Raw genomic sequence first — 13,415 nt, forward strand, 5'->3', positions numbered from 1 at the left:
GGTCATCTGCGCTGACACCACGTCATCTCCTTTTCCTGGAGAGTTCCCTAACATTCAGCTCTGCCCTATATAAGGACGCGTTCACGCAGCAGTGGACTGATTCTCCCCCTCCCTTCCCTGCGTGGAGGGTTTAGAGCAGTGATTCCCAACCAGGGTTACTTGTACCCCAGGGAGTACTTCTGCTTGTGCCAGGGGCTATGTGGAAAGATTGTGGAGCAGCTCAACTCATTGGAAAAAATTGAAATTATGATTTGATTCATTTAAACAGGGACAGTGCACAATTGAACATTAATGTCTAAGAACAAGGAGAGATGCATTGAACCAGGTTGTAGCGCAATTGCTATTTTCCGCCCGTAACAGTTAGCTGAATGTAATGAATACACAAATAGTAGAAATAAATCAATAAAAAGCTAAAAGTAAGGCATAAACGGCTACAATGGTTAGCCAAAAGTATTGACCAAACAGTTCAAATAGTTAGCTAAAAGTAATGCATAAATGGTGGAAATAAATAGCTAAAAGTATTGCTGAAATATATTTCACTAAAACTGCTGACTAGGCAGTTTAAATAGTTAGCTAAAAGTAATGAACGATTTAAACACTGAGCTTTACTCCCAAGTAGTAGTGATATGATTTCTGACCAAACCAACCTAAATATTGACAGTTCAGTTGTCTACAAAAATAACAATATCCACTTTTATATAAGTGTTCTACATTTGGAACACATTGGGAATTGATGAAGGGGCACCTGAGTTCATCTTACAAGGCTGTGGGGGAACCAGTGGTTTACATAGGACCTCCTTCACTGAGCTCCCACAGGACACCTTTTCTACGTACTGTTGATTAAACTTTCAATACAGTGTGTGGACCAGTGGAGCAGAAATTACTAAATCTCTCCCATGTGGAACATTTTAGAGGGCCCTGCTGGTCGTCTCACTCCAACGCTTCCTGGGCTCAGGGTTTATTCAAGCTATATATATATAAGATAAGATTAGATCATTTTATTTTCATTGCATGATACATATAATGAGATTCAGGTGCACTACCTGAGACAGTGCTCAGAAATATACCTTTATGTCACATGCAGCTCACATACACAATTGTCAACATATGCATTACGTAAAAAGTTAAAAGAGTAAAATAGTTGTACGTATTGCACCAGTTGTAATAGTAAATACAAATGTAATACCTTTGCATATTGCACAGTTGTGTCTATAAGTTTCAGAGCAGAGGTCAGTGTTGTGATGGCTTTTGGATGAAAACTGCTCATCTGTCTTGTGGTCCAATGGACCTGTAGCTCTTCTCTGAGGGGAGGAATTCAAACGGTTGATGTGCTAGGTGATGTGAGTGTTTATGCAGGCTTCGGGAGGTGTAGATCTCTTCCAAAGTGGACAAATGTGTGTTGGGGATTTTCCTCTGCTGTTTTTATGACTATTTGCAAAGCCTTTTTGTCAGCTGCTGTTGCCATACCACACGAGTATCCCACAGGTCAGGACACCCTCAACGGAACAACAGTAGAAAGACACCAGAAGTGTTGTGACAGATTACTGTAACAGTTAACCAGTTTGTGTTTGTTGCCCATGTGATATCCTCTGAAATGTGAGTGCCCAGGAACCTTAAACCAGAGGCTCTGAGGAAATAGATCAATTGGGAGGAAACACAATGTCGATAACATATAAATATGCTGCATGAGGGACATCAAATTCAAATAACAGAAGTTAATGAATGGCTTCCATTTGTGTGTGTGTTTTTGTGTGTGTGTGTGTGTGTGTGTGTGTGTGTGTGTGTGTGTGTGTGTGTGTGTGTGTGTGTGTGTGTGTGTGTGTGTGTGTGTGTGTGTGTGTGTGTATACGTGTGAGTGTGTGTGTGTGTGTGTGAAGAGGATGAGTCACAGCACTAATATGCATCATAGCCATTGTCAGTAAAATATAGAATCTAAAACAAGTTTATTGTTCAGTTTCACATGTAGAGTATTGCATATACTGCAGGGTGCGTTGGCCAACTTTTGAATGCTTAATTCCATCATGGTCCTTGTATTTGCTTTTATCACAGCACTTTAAAAAAGCCCCCCTTCCCCCTCCCCCTTCACATAGATATCCTTATTAATTAGCAATGGCACTGCCAACAGATTGTTAAGCTAAAAGACACTCAAGATAAGAACGCTGAAAATCTTTAAACATCAGTGAGAAATTGGAAAGACCTGCATTCTGAGGCATCATTTGAAGCTGTTAGGGTTTACACTGTGAGCAAACTCCGCACTCAAGAGTATCAGTTCAAAAGATTTTCTCTTTTTTGGAGTTAGGATATCAATAGAGAGCATTTGCGTCATTGCAAAATACAGACACAAGCAGCTGCTCTCAGCAGATGCACCGCACCCCTTTAAGATGTGAAATGCCCTGAGACTGTAGCAGGCAGTGTGCTTTTTTAATGTTTGTAGCTTTTACACGATATGACTCACTACTGAAGTCCACCTTTAATATTTAAGCCTTCTTTTATATCAGAAAATGCTTTCAGATCCTTCCAATACAGTGGTACATTACACTGTCTGGACATACAGTACATGACTTATTTTTGGATATCCGTCCACTCGCTGAAGACTAATCTTGAAGATTTAATGCCAAAATATTAATACTGTAGTGCAGTGTTTCCCAAACTAGGCTAAGCTAATTTATGAATAAATAATGCATGGTTTTGCTGCACTGCTAGCAAAGAATCGACAAATTTGTGAAAGGACTGCCAGGTAAACGTAAAGCAAACGATGAAGCCTTACCACAATTACCAAAAGGCAAGAAAATATGTAGTGGTGGCCACAATTCGTGTATAGGAGCCGACTGCCAATCTCCCAGTCAAATCACGTTGTGTCTCGTGACCATCCCTGTGCACAGGGCTTGAAAATATTTGTATCTACAAAGGGGGGGCCCTGCAGAAAAAGTTTGGGAACTACTGCTGTAGTGGGTCTGCAGCACTGACTTATTGCAGCCTTCATGCAGGATAACACTTTCTGTCCAGGGATTTTAGTATATAAAGTTCAACTTGAAAGTTTAGTTACACTTCATATCTACATAAGACTGACATGACACTGCCATGAACGTGTCATAAACATTATAAACAAGTCATGACATAATGCTTCTTTAAGTATGTGTCATTCGGTTTTTGTCATGACAAGTTATGGTTAGGGTTAGGGGGTAGGAACCGGGACACGAGTTTGGTATTTTTGAATGGAGACATATTGAAGTGAGGCTCAATTTACGAAAATGGTACTCCACAGAACTCCACCATGCATTCCAATGGGCCCAACAGTGTCAAAATGTTCCGGAATTGCAGTGGACCCAGCTTTGGATGACCCAACATTTTGGGAAAATTCCCGACACCAGGTGGCGCCAGAGAGTCAAAATTTAGGGCCAAGATCGTAGTATTCACCCTGATAGACATTTTGAGTCCCTATCACTCTAACCGATAATATAAATATGATATATTTATTAAATATGATATATTTATAATAATCATAAGCACATTAACCCAACCTCTCCTTGTGGGTCCCTCTCAAAAGAATTTTTTTTATTGAATATAATATAAATATGACATATTGACAATAATCATAAGTTCAAGTGCCCCCCCTCCCTCCCCACGGAGGCCCACCGACCCAACTTGTCTTTGTGGGTCCCTCTCAAATGAATTTTCTTTTTTATTGATGTATTGTAAAATATGACATATATAATAATCATGTGTTGAAGTGCCCCCCCCTCGCCCCCGAGCCCCCCCCGACCCAACTTCCCTTTGTGGGTCCCTCTCAAATGAAATTTTTTTTTTTCATTGAATATAATACATAAGTTCAAGTGCCCCCAACACGACCGAGCGCAGCAAACTTCTCATCACGAGTGAATCAATATAATACGTACATACGCACGGTAGCGATAAGTTGGAGGGGTCCTCACGGAGGCCCCCGGGGGCCCCCCCCCCACCCTCACGGAGGCCCCCGGGGGCCCCTGATGTGGCCCAAGATCCCAGTTCGAACCCAACTTCTCTTTGGGGGTCCCTCACAAGTCAAGCTTCGCCTGTTTTTATTACATACAGGTCAAGGATAAGTTGGAGAGGCCCCCCCACCCGCGCGGAGGCCCCCGGGGGCCCCCGACGAGGACCAGCATCCCAGTTTGACCCAACTTATCGTTGCGAGTCCCTCGCAAGTCAGATTTCACCTGTACACACACAAGGCTTTCAGCACGTCACGTGTCGACTCGAGGGGCCCCCCACGCGGAGGCCCCGGGGAGCCCTAGCCCCGACCGACATGACCGATCTTCTATATATAGATATATGTACATATATCTATATAGATATATGTACATATATCTATATACATAAAGATATTTATTCATTTATTTCCTATATATATATATATATATATTTATTCATTCATTCATTTATTTCGCATATATCTGTATATTTAGTTCTTTATTTCGTATATGTCTATTTATTTATTTACCCGTATTTTTACATATTATATTGTATGTATTTGTATATAAACACGTGTATATGTATATATGTGTATATATATATATATATATATATATATATATTTATTTGTTCATTCATTCATTCATTTATTTCGTATATATCCATATCAGAGGTCACACCAGGGGGTCCCTCCAATAGTAACTCCAAGGCCCCCCCCACCGGGGCCCAACATGACCGAGTGCACCCATCCTCTCGGTGCGGGTCCCTCCGAAAATAACTCCAAGAGCCCCCCCCCCCGATGGGGCCCAACATGACGGACTGCACCCAACCTCTCGGTGCGGGTCCCTCCAATAATGTCATTCCACTCCAGCAGTTCAGCCACCTCCTTAACAAGATGTCACAGATGATGATGATGATGATGATGATGATGATGATGATGATGAAAATGATGACATCACGCCAGCGTTAATAGTTCAGTATTAAAGATTTATTACAGAACGGACCTAGTGTCACACACACACACACTCAGATATCATGTGATTGCAGTCTTGTTGTGAGCCACGTACATGACCGAACTTCTATATACATATATCTATATACATATAGATATTTATTTATTTATTTCCTATATATATATATATATATATATTTATTCATTCATTTATTTCGCATATATCTGTATGTTTAGTTATTTATTTCGTATATGTCTATTTATTTATTCATTTACCCATATTTTTACATATTATATTGTATGTATTTGTATATAAACATGTGTACATGTATATTTATTTATTTATTTATTTGTTCATTCATTTATTTCGTGTATATCCATATCAGAGGTCACACCAGGGGGTCCCTCCAATAGTAACTCCAAGGCCCCCCCCACCGGGGCCCAACATGACCGACTGCACCCATCCTCTCGGTGCGGGTCCCTCCGAAAATAACTCCAAGAGCCCCCGATGGGGCCCAACATGACGGACTGCACCCAACCTCTCGGTGCGGGTCCCTCCAATAATGTCATTCCACTCCAGCAGTTCAGCCACCTCCTTAACAAGATGTCACAGATGATGATGATGATGATGACATCACGCCAGCGTTAATAGTTCAGTATTAAAGATTTATTACAGAACGGGCCTAGTGTCACTCACACACACACACACACACACACACTCAGATATCATGTGATTACAGTCTTGTTGGGAGCCACCAGGGGGCTCCCAACTCACCTTCACGTGACAGCGTGTCACAATGGGGCCCAATGGGGCCCAAGTCGTCCCAATGGGGCCCAGGCGTGTTACAATGGGGCCCAATGGATCCCAACTTGTCACAATGGGACCCAGCTTGTGGCAATGGGCCCCAGGTGGACCCAACATAAGCCAGTTATGCCCTTTTATCTGGACTCAATGGGATCCAACTTGTCCCAATGGGGCCCAATGGGGCCCAAGTCGTCCCAACGGGGCCCAGGCGTGTTACAATGGGGCCCAATGGGTCCCAACTTGTCACAATGGGACCCAGCTTGTGGCAATGGGCCCCAGGTGGACCCAACATAAGCCAGTTATGCCCTTTTATCTGGACTCAATGGGATCCAACTTGTCCCAATGGGGCCCAATGGGGCCCAAGTCGTCCCAACGGGGCCCAGGCGTGTTACAATGGGGCCCAATGGGTCCCAACTTGTCACAATGGGACCCAGCTTGTGGCAATGGGCCCCAGGTGGACCCAACATAAGCCAGTTATGCCCTTTTATCTGGACTCAATGGGATCCAACTTGTCCCAATGTGGCCCAGTGGGGCCCAAGTCGTCCCAACGGGGCCCAGCGTGTTACAGTGGGGCCCAATGGGTCCCAACTTGTCCCAATGGGACCCAGCTTGTGGCAATGGGCCCCAGGTGGACCCAACATAAGCCAGTTATGCCCTTTTATCTGGACTCAATGGGATCCAACTTGTCCCAATGTGGCCCAGTGGGGCCCAAGTCGTCTCAACGGGGCCCAGCGTGTTACAGTGGGGCCCAATGGGTCCCAACTTGTCCCAATGGGACCCAGCTTGTGGCAATGGGCCCCAGGTGGACCCAACATAAGCCAGTTATGCCCTTTTATCTGGACTCAATGGGATCCAACTTGTCCCAATGTGGCCCAGTGGGGCCCAAGTCGTCTCAACGGGGCCCAGCGTGTTACAGTGGGGCCCAATGGGTCCCAACTTGTCCCAATGGGACCCAGCTTGTGGCAATGGGCCCCAGGTGGACCCAACATAAGCCAGTTATGCCCTTTTATCTGGACTCAATGGGATCCAACTTGTCCCAATGTGGCCCAGCTTGTTACAATGGGACCCGATGGGGCCCAGCGTGTCACAATGGGGCCCAATGGGGCCCAATGGGACCCAGATTTGCCCAATTGGATCAGAATTGGCCCAAATAAACACATTCATGCCCAATTAACTGGACTCAATGGGTTCCAACTTGTTCCAATGTGACCCAGCTCTACCCAATGGGGCCCAGCTTGTTACAATGGGACCCAATGGGGCCCAACTTGGCGGAGGGAAGTCGGATCTTAAGACGCAACGTGGTTTGGGTGTCTCTTGTCAAGACCCAGCTCTCCGTACCCGAAATCGAACCCCACCGTCGCGCCGGGCCACGCCCGACGCGGTTGTTTTTGGGGTCGTGACCCGGTATCACCGTTTGGACCCAATATCTCTGTCTTAACATCGCGTTTACATAGGGGCACCCAACATGACCGAGTGCACCCAACCTATCGGTGTGGGTCCCTCCAATGTTAAACTTGATACCAAACGTGACCGGTCCTCACCCCGAAGGAACTCGCACCTACGGACCGGGCGTGGCCCAACGTGTTTTTTTGGGGGTCGGGGGCGCGACCCAGTATCTCCGTTTGGACCCGATACCTCCGTCTAACCACGTTACGACATAGGGGCACCCAACATGACAGAGTGCACCCAACCTATCGGTGTGGGTCCCTCCAATGTTAAACTACATACCAAACGTGACCGGTCCTCACCCCGAAGGAACTCGCACCTGCGAACCGGGTACTCTCCGATAGAAATACTTACGAAGTCGGGCTTCGAATAATTCACCCAACAACCCGTTGCGGGACCCTATCAGTGGGCCGCGTCGACCTTCTCGACTTTAAGGTCAAATTCCGTGACCTCCCGTGGCGCCGGACGGGGCGAATCTGGCGTCCGAGCGTCCGGCTGGACCTCCTCCGCACTCCCAAAGCGTCCGCGAGCCGATGCGAGCGCGTTCGGCCCCGCGGGCCCCTCGAACGGTGCCCCGGCAGGGCACTCAGGGCCCGGCTGAGGCCTTTCGCGACCCTTCGACCTTTGCCAAACCACGGGAAATTTAAACGGTCCTGAGAGGACTCGGCTTTGAAAGGGCGCTGGCGGGCGGCGGCGGACGGGCGGCGGGCCTGCTTCGGGCCCCTAGGGGCGGACCGAGCCCCGGGCGAGGCCCCTCAGGCTCAGCGGAGGCCTTATTAAAAGGTTGATGCAAGATCTGGTGCTGGAATAACATTAAAAAGAGATTTTCACACACACACACACACACACACACACACACACACACACACACACACACACACACTCATACACATGCGTGAGCCTTCGCGACCCTGCGTGACCTTTGCCAAACCACGGGTAAATTTAACGGTCCTGAGCGGACTCGCGTCGAAAGGGAGCGCTGTTCGCGCGGACCCGGGCGGGAGCCCCCCGGCCGGCTTCGGGGCCCTCGGCTCAGCGGGAGTTGCCCGCTTCAAGGGCGGAGCGAGCCGCCTTGGAAGCTTAGGGCTTAGAGGAGGCCTTTTTCTGACCCGTCCGCGACTTCGGTGAAACACGGGCCGATCGGGGACTTCCGAAGGGATTGGCGGCTTGCGAACGGGCGGGCGCGGTCGAGGCGGGACGCCGGACGGGGCCCCGGTCGTTTCGGGCCCCTGGGAGGCCCCCGGGAAGAACCGGCTACGGGAAGGCGCCGCCGCTTCGGCGGGTACGTTTTTGGGGTCGCGCGGCCCCCGCGACTCCACCGCTGGAGTTTGGGGCCCATTGGAGCTCAAACCAAAGGTTCTCACCCTGAAAGGACTCGCACCTACGAACCGGGTCCTCTCCCATAGAAACACATACAGAGTCGGGCCTCCAGATGTTGCTCCTCGGCCTCCAGATGTTGTTCCTCGGCTTCCGGGCGTTTGCGGTCAAATTCGCTGGCTTCCCGGGGCGCCACGCGGACAAATCGGGTATCGGAGCGTTCGGCGAGACCTCGGGCGCGCGGCCGAAGCCACCGCGATTCGAGGCGGCCGCGTCCGGCCCCCGACGGGCCCGGGACGGCTTTCAAGGGCGGACCGAGCCGCCCTTGGAAGCTCAGGCTTAGAGGAGGCCTTTTTCTGACCCGTCACGACTTTCAAGAAACACGGGCCGATCGGGGACTTCCGGAGGATTGGGCGCTTGCGAACGGGTGAGCGAGTCGGGGCGGACCGGACGGGTCCCTGGCAGTTTGGGGCCCCTGGGAGGCCCCCGCGAAGAACCGGCCACGGGAAGCGCGCGCTGCGCTGGTATCGTTTTCTTGGGTCTCGAGGGCCCTGCGACTCCACCGCTGGAGTTTGGGACCCATTGAGCTCAAACCACAGGTTCTCACCCGAAGGGACTCGCAACTACCTACCGGGTCCTACTAATAGAGACATACGAAACTGGGCTTTTGGACGGCTGCCAATAATTCACCCAATGACCCTTTGCGGGTCCTATCAGTGGGCTGCGTCGACCTCCTCGACTTTAAGGTCAAATTACGTGACCTCCAGTGGCGCCGGACGCGAACTAAGGTCCCAGCCCCGTGGACCTCCTCCGCCCCTAAAGCGGCCCGCCGCGAAGCCGACGTGAGGCGTTCGGCCCCGCGGGCTCCTCGAACGGTGCCCCGGCAGGACACTCAGGGCCCGGCTGAGGCCTTTCGCGACCCTTCGCGACCTTTGCCAAACCACGGGGCAATTTAAACGGTCCTGAGCGGACTCGCGGCTTCGGAAACGGTGCGGGCGTTGGCGGCGGGACCCCGGGCGGAGCCCCGCCGGCTTCGGGGCCCTCAGTCTCAGCGGAGGCCTTTTTTCGCTTCCAAGGGCGGACCGAGCTGCCCTTGGAAGCTCAGGCTTAGAGGAGGCCTTTTTCTGACCTGACCCTGGGAGGCCCCCGCGAAGAACTGGCCACGGGAAGGCGCTGCCGCTTCGGGGGGCACGTATTCGGGGTCGCGCGGCCCCCGCGACTGGAGTTTGGGGCCGATTGGAGCTCAAACCAAAGGTTCTCACCCCGGAGGGACTCGCACCTACGAACCGGGTCCTCTCCCATAGAAACACATACAGAGTCGGGCCTCCAGATGTTGCTCCTCGGCCTCCAGATGTTGTTCCTCGGCTTCCGGGCGTTTGCGGTCAAATTCGCTGGCTTCCCGGGGCGCCACGCGGACAAATCGGGTATCGGAGCTTTCGGCGAGACCTCGGGCGCGCGGCCGAAGCCACCGCGATTCGAGGCGGCCGCGTCCGGCCCCCGACGGGCCCGGGACGGCTTTCAAGGGCGGACCGAGCCGCCCTTGGAAGCTCAGGCTTAGAGGAGGCCTTTTTCTGACCCGTCGCGACTTTCAAGAAACACGGGCCGATCGGGGACTTCCGAAGGGATTGGCGGCTTGCGAACGGGTGAGCGCGATCGCGGCGGGACGCCGGACGGGGCCCCGGCAGTTTGGGGCCCCTGGGAGGCCCCCGCGAAGAACCGGCCACGGGAAGGCGCCGCCGCTTGCGCGGGTACGTTTTCTGGGTCTCGAGGGCCCCGCGACTCCACCGCTGGAGTTTGGGGCCCATTGGAGCTCAAACCACAGGTTCTCACCCCGAAGGGACTCGCAACTACCTACCGGGTCCTCTACGATAGAGACACATACGAAACTGGGCTTTTGGACGGCTGCCAATAATTCACCCAATGACCCCTTGCGGGTCCCTATCAGTGGGCTGCGTCGACCTCCTCGACTTTAAGGTCAAATTACGTGACCTCCAGTGGCGCGGACGGGCGAATCTGGCGCCCCAGCGGCCCGGTTGACCTCCTCCGCCCCTCCCAAAGCGGCCCGCGAAGCCGATGCGCACGCGCGTTCCCCTCAGGGTCTCGAACGGTGCCCCGGCAGGACACTCAGGGCCCGGCTGAGGCTTTCGCGACCCTTCGCGACCTTTGCCAAACCACGGGGCACTTAAACGGTCCTGAGCGGACTCGGGCTTCTGGAAGGGTGCGGGCGGTATGCGGCGGACTCGGTGGAGCCCCGCCGGCTTCGGGGCCCCCGGGCGCAGCGCCGCGGCGCAAGGCCCTTTAACAGTGCCGCTTAAAAGGTTGATGCAAGATCTGGTGCTGAATAACATTAAAGAGATTTTCACACACACACACAACACACACACACACACACACACACACACACACACCTACACACGCTGAGGCCTTTCGCGACCCTGCGTGACCTTTGCCAAACCACGGGCAATTTAAACGGTCCTGAGCGGACTCCGCGGCCGAAACGGGTGCGGGGGGCGTGGGCGGGACTTCGGTGGAGCCCACCGGCTTCGGGGCCCCTCAGTCTCAGCGGAGGCCTTTTTCGCTTCCAGAGGGCGGACCGAGCTCCCTTGGAAGCTCAGGCTTAGAGGAGGCCTTTTCTGACCTGACCCTGGGAGGCCCCCGCGAAGAACTGCCACGGAAGGCGCTTGCCGCCGGGGCACGTTATTCGAGTCGCGCGCCCCCGCGACTGGAGTTTGGGGGCCGATTGAGCTCAAACCAAAGGTTTCACCCGGAGGGACTCGCACCTACGAACCGGGTCCTCTCCCATAGAAACACATACAGAGTCGGGCCTCCAGATGTTGCTCCTCGGCCTCCAGATGTTGTTCCTCGGCTTCCGGGCCTTCCTCATACACCCAACCTATCGGTGTGGGTCCATCCAATGTTAAACTTCATACCAAACGTGACCGGTCCTCACCCCGAAGGAACCCGCACCTATGAACCGGGTCCTCTCCGATAGAAATACTTACGAAGTCGGGCTTACAATAATTCATTCAGATGCGCAAGCTTGGCTGAGGCCTTTTGTGACCCTTTGCGACCTTTGCCAAACAACCCCCCCGTGGAGTCTTCGGGTCGAGTTTGGAGCCGCTTGGAGCTCAAACGACCGATTCTCCCACGAAAGTTTCCGGCACCTACAAACCGGGTCTTCCCCCAATCCAAATACATACAAAGGCCGCGGGCCCCCCAAGGCCACCCTTCTCGATAAAACATTAACTCACGGAGTCACGGCCTCGAAAGTCATCGGTGCGCGATCGGCGCGGGACGCCGGATCGAGCCCCGCCGTTTTCGGGGCCCCCGGCGGCCCCCGTAAAGAACCGGCTTCGGCGAGGGCCTAGAGGGTCGGGGCTATGGATTCGGGGTCGCGCCGCCCCCCGTGGGTCTTCCGTCCCAGTTTGGGGCCGATTCGCGTGACCGGCTCTCACACGGAAGGACCCCGCACCAACAAACCGGGTGCTCTCCTATCGAAATACATACGAAGTTGCTCCCCGGGGGGGGTGGGGTCATTTTAATAAACTGCTAAAGTAGTCAGAGTTGTCTCAATACACATCATTTATTGGTACAATATCAAAGAAATAATCATTTATTAACTATTTGGCGTTTTTTTTTTTTTTTCATGGGCCCCAGCCCCCAGCCCTCAAAATCTTTTGTTCGCCCCTGTGTCCACTTGAACCTCGTTGCACGTGGGAGCTATCAATTAAGGGCAGTGTGGCACCATCCAGGTGGATCAAAGGGAGAGGCTAGGGGGAGGGACACTCACTTAGCAGAGGAGAGCGACGGAGAGGAGACAGCACTTTGGAGCTGGGAGTTTGATCTGGATTTTAGAGGTAAGAAACAGCACAAACTAGGCTTACAGGTACTGAATTTGTGTTGTGGTAGGTGTGTTTTGTCGAAGTTATTTCAGTATGTTCAGAAATGGAGCACTTTTGCAGGTTGTCACGAAGTTGTTGGTTTGTTAGACCGTCGTGTAACACATCGATCGAAATTAAAGCACTTAATGGTTTGAGATTATTTTTTTACGTCGTGTATGGATCATTTGCAAGTCATTTTACATGCCAATTAAGAAGCGCTTAGTTGTTTTACAACTCGGTTTCACGTCGTGTATGGGTCGTTTGCAAGTCATTAAACACACTACTGCCAATTAAGAAGTGCTTAGTTGTTTTACAACTCGTTTTCACGTCGTGTATGGATCGTTTGCAAGTCATTTCACACAGGAATGCAAATGAAGAAGCGTTTAATTGTTTTAAAAGTCATTTTCGATGAGTTTTTGCTTTTCCCCCGTTGTATAAGGGCTTTAACACATTACGTCATTTTCCCGGGAGTTTCAGCAGGGCATTTAACACAGGAATGCAAATTAATGGTATTTAATGGTGTACACGTGATGAGGTTATTGATTTTATTTTTTTAATTGGTTTTATGTGGTTCATAATTTATAAAAAAAGTGTTCAATTGTGCTTTTTGTTTCAAAGTAAAGAGTGAGATATTGAAAGAGGATGGAGAGGGCTGGGGCGTCAACCCAAAAGCCCAGAGCGATCAGGCAAGGACACAAATGTCCAATATGTGGGCTGGAGTACGCAGACTTAATGCAGCACCTTAAACTAGGTGAACGTGTGGTCAACAGAACAGAACTGGACCTGCTATCTAAGCTGGCACACAGACAGTAAGTGTCTTATCTAATATATTTATTTATAACTTTGCCTTTTTATTTTTTTTATTATTAAGTAACTGGCCGATTTAATGGGTCCTAGATGGATTTATGAGCACATTTGTTTTTCCTTTTAATTGCTGAACTTCCTATACATCAAAATTGTGGGCACTCAATCTTTTTCTCTCTATTTCTACAGTTTCACGGCGAGCTTGGATTGCCCGGTACGTAACTGCAACTCCAGGAAGATGAACAGGCTGGACAAGCACCTT

General features: G+C 50.9%; 1 long non-coding RNA gene across 1 annotated transcript in view; it reads left to right on the forward strand.

Moving 5' to 3' along the window:
* The first annotated feature begins 12,143 nt into the window (after nt 1-12,143).
* The window catches only part of LOC120564394, a 1,274-nt gene continuing 2 nt past the window's right edge, over nt 12,144-13,415 (forward strand). The window contains exons 1-3 of the long non-coding RNA XR_005640093.1: nt 12,144-12,325; nt 12,968-13,158; nt 13,343-13,415. The exon at nt 13,343-13,415 is cut by the window's right edge and continues 2 nt beyond it. This is a non-coding gene — a long non-coding RNA (uncharacterized LOC120564394). The remainder of the gene's footprint in view (nt 12,326-12,967; nt 13,159-13,342) is intronic.

The sequence above is a fragment of the Perca fluviatilis genome, chromosome 8, assembly GCF_010015445.1.
Source record: "Perca fluviatilis chromosome 8, GENO_Pfluv_1.0, whole genome shotgun sequence".
In the NCBI taxonomy this organism is placed as follows: Eukaryota; Metazoa; Chordata; class Actinopteri; order Perciformes; family Percidae; genus Perca; species Perca fluviatilis.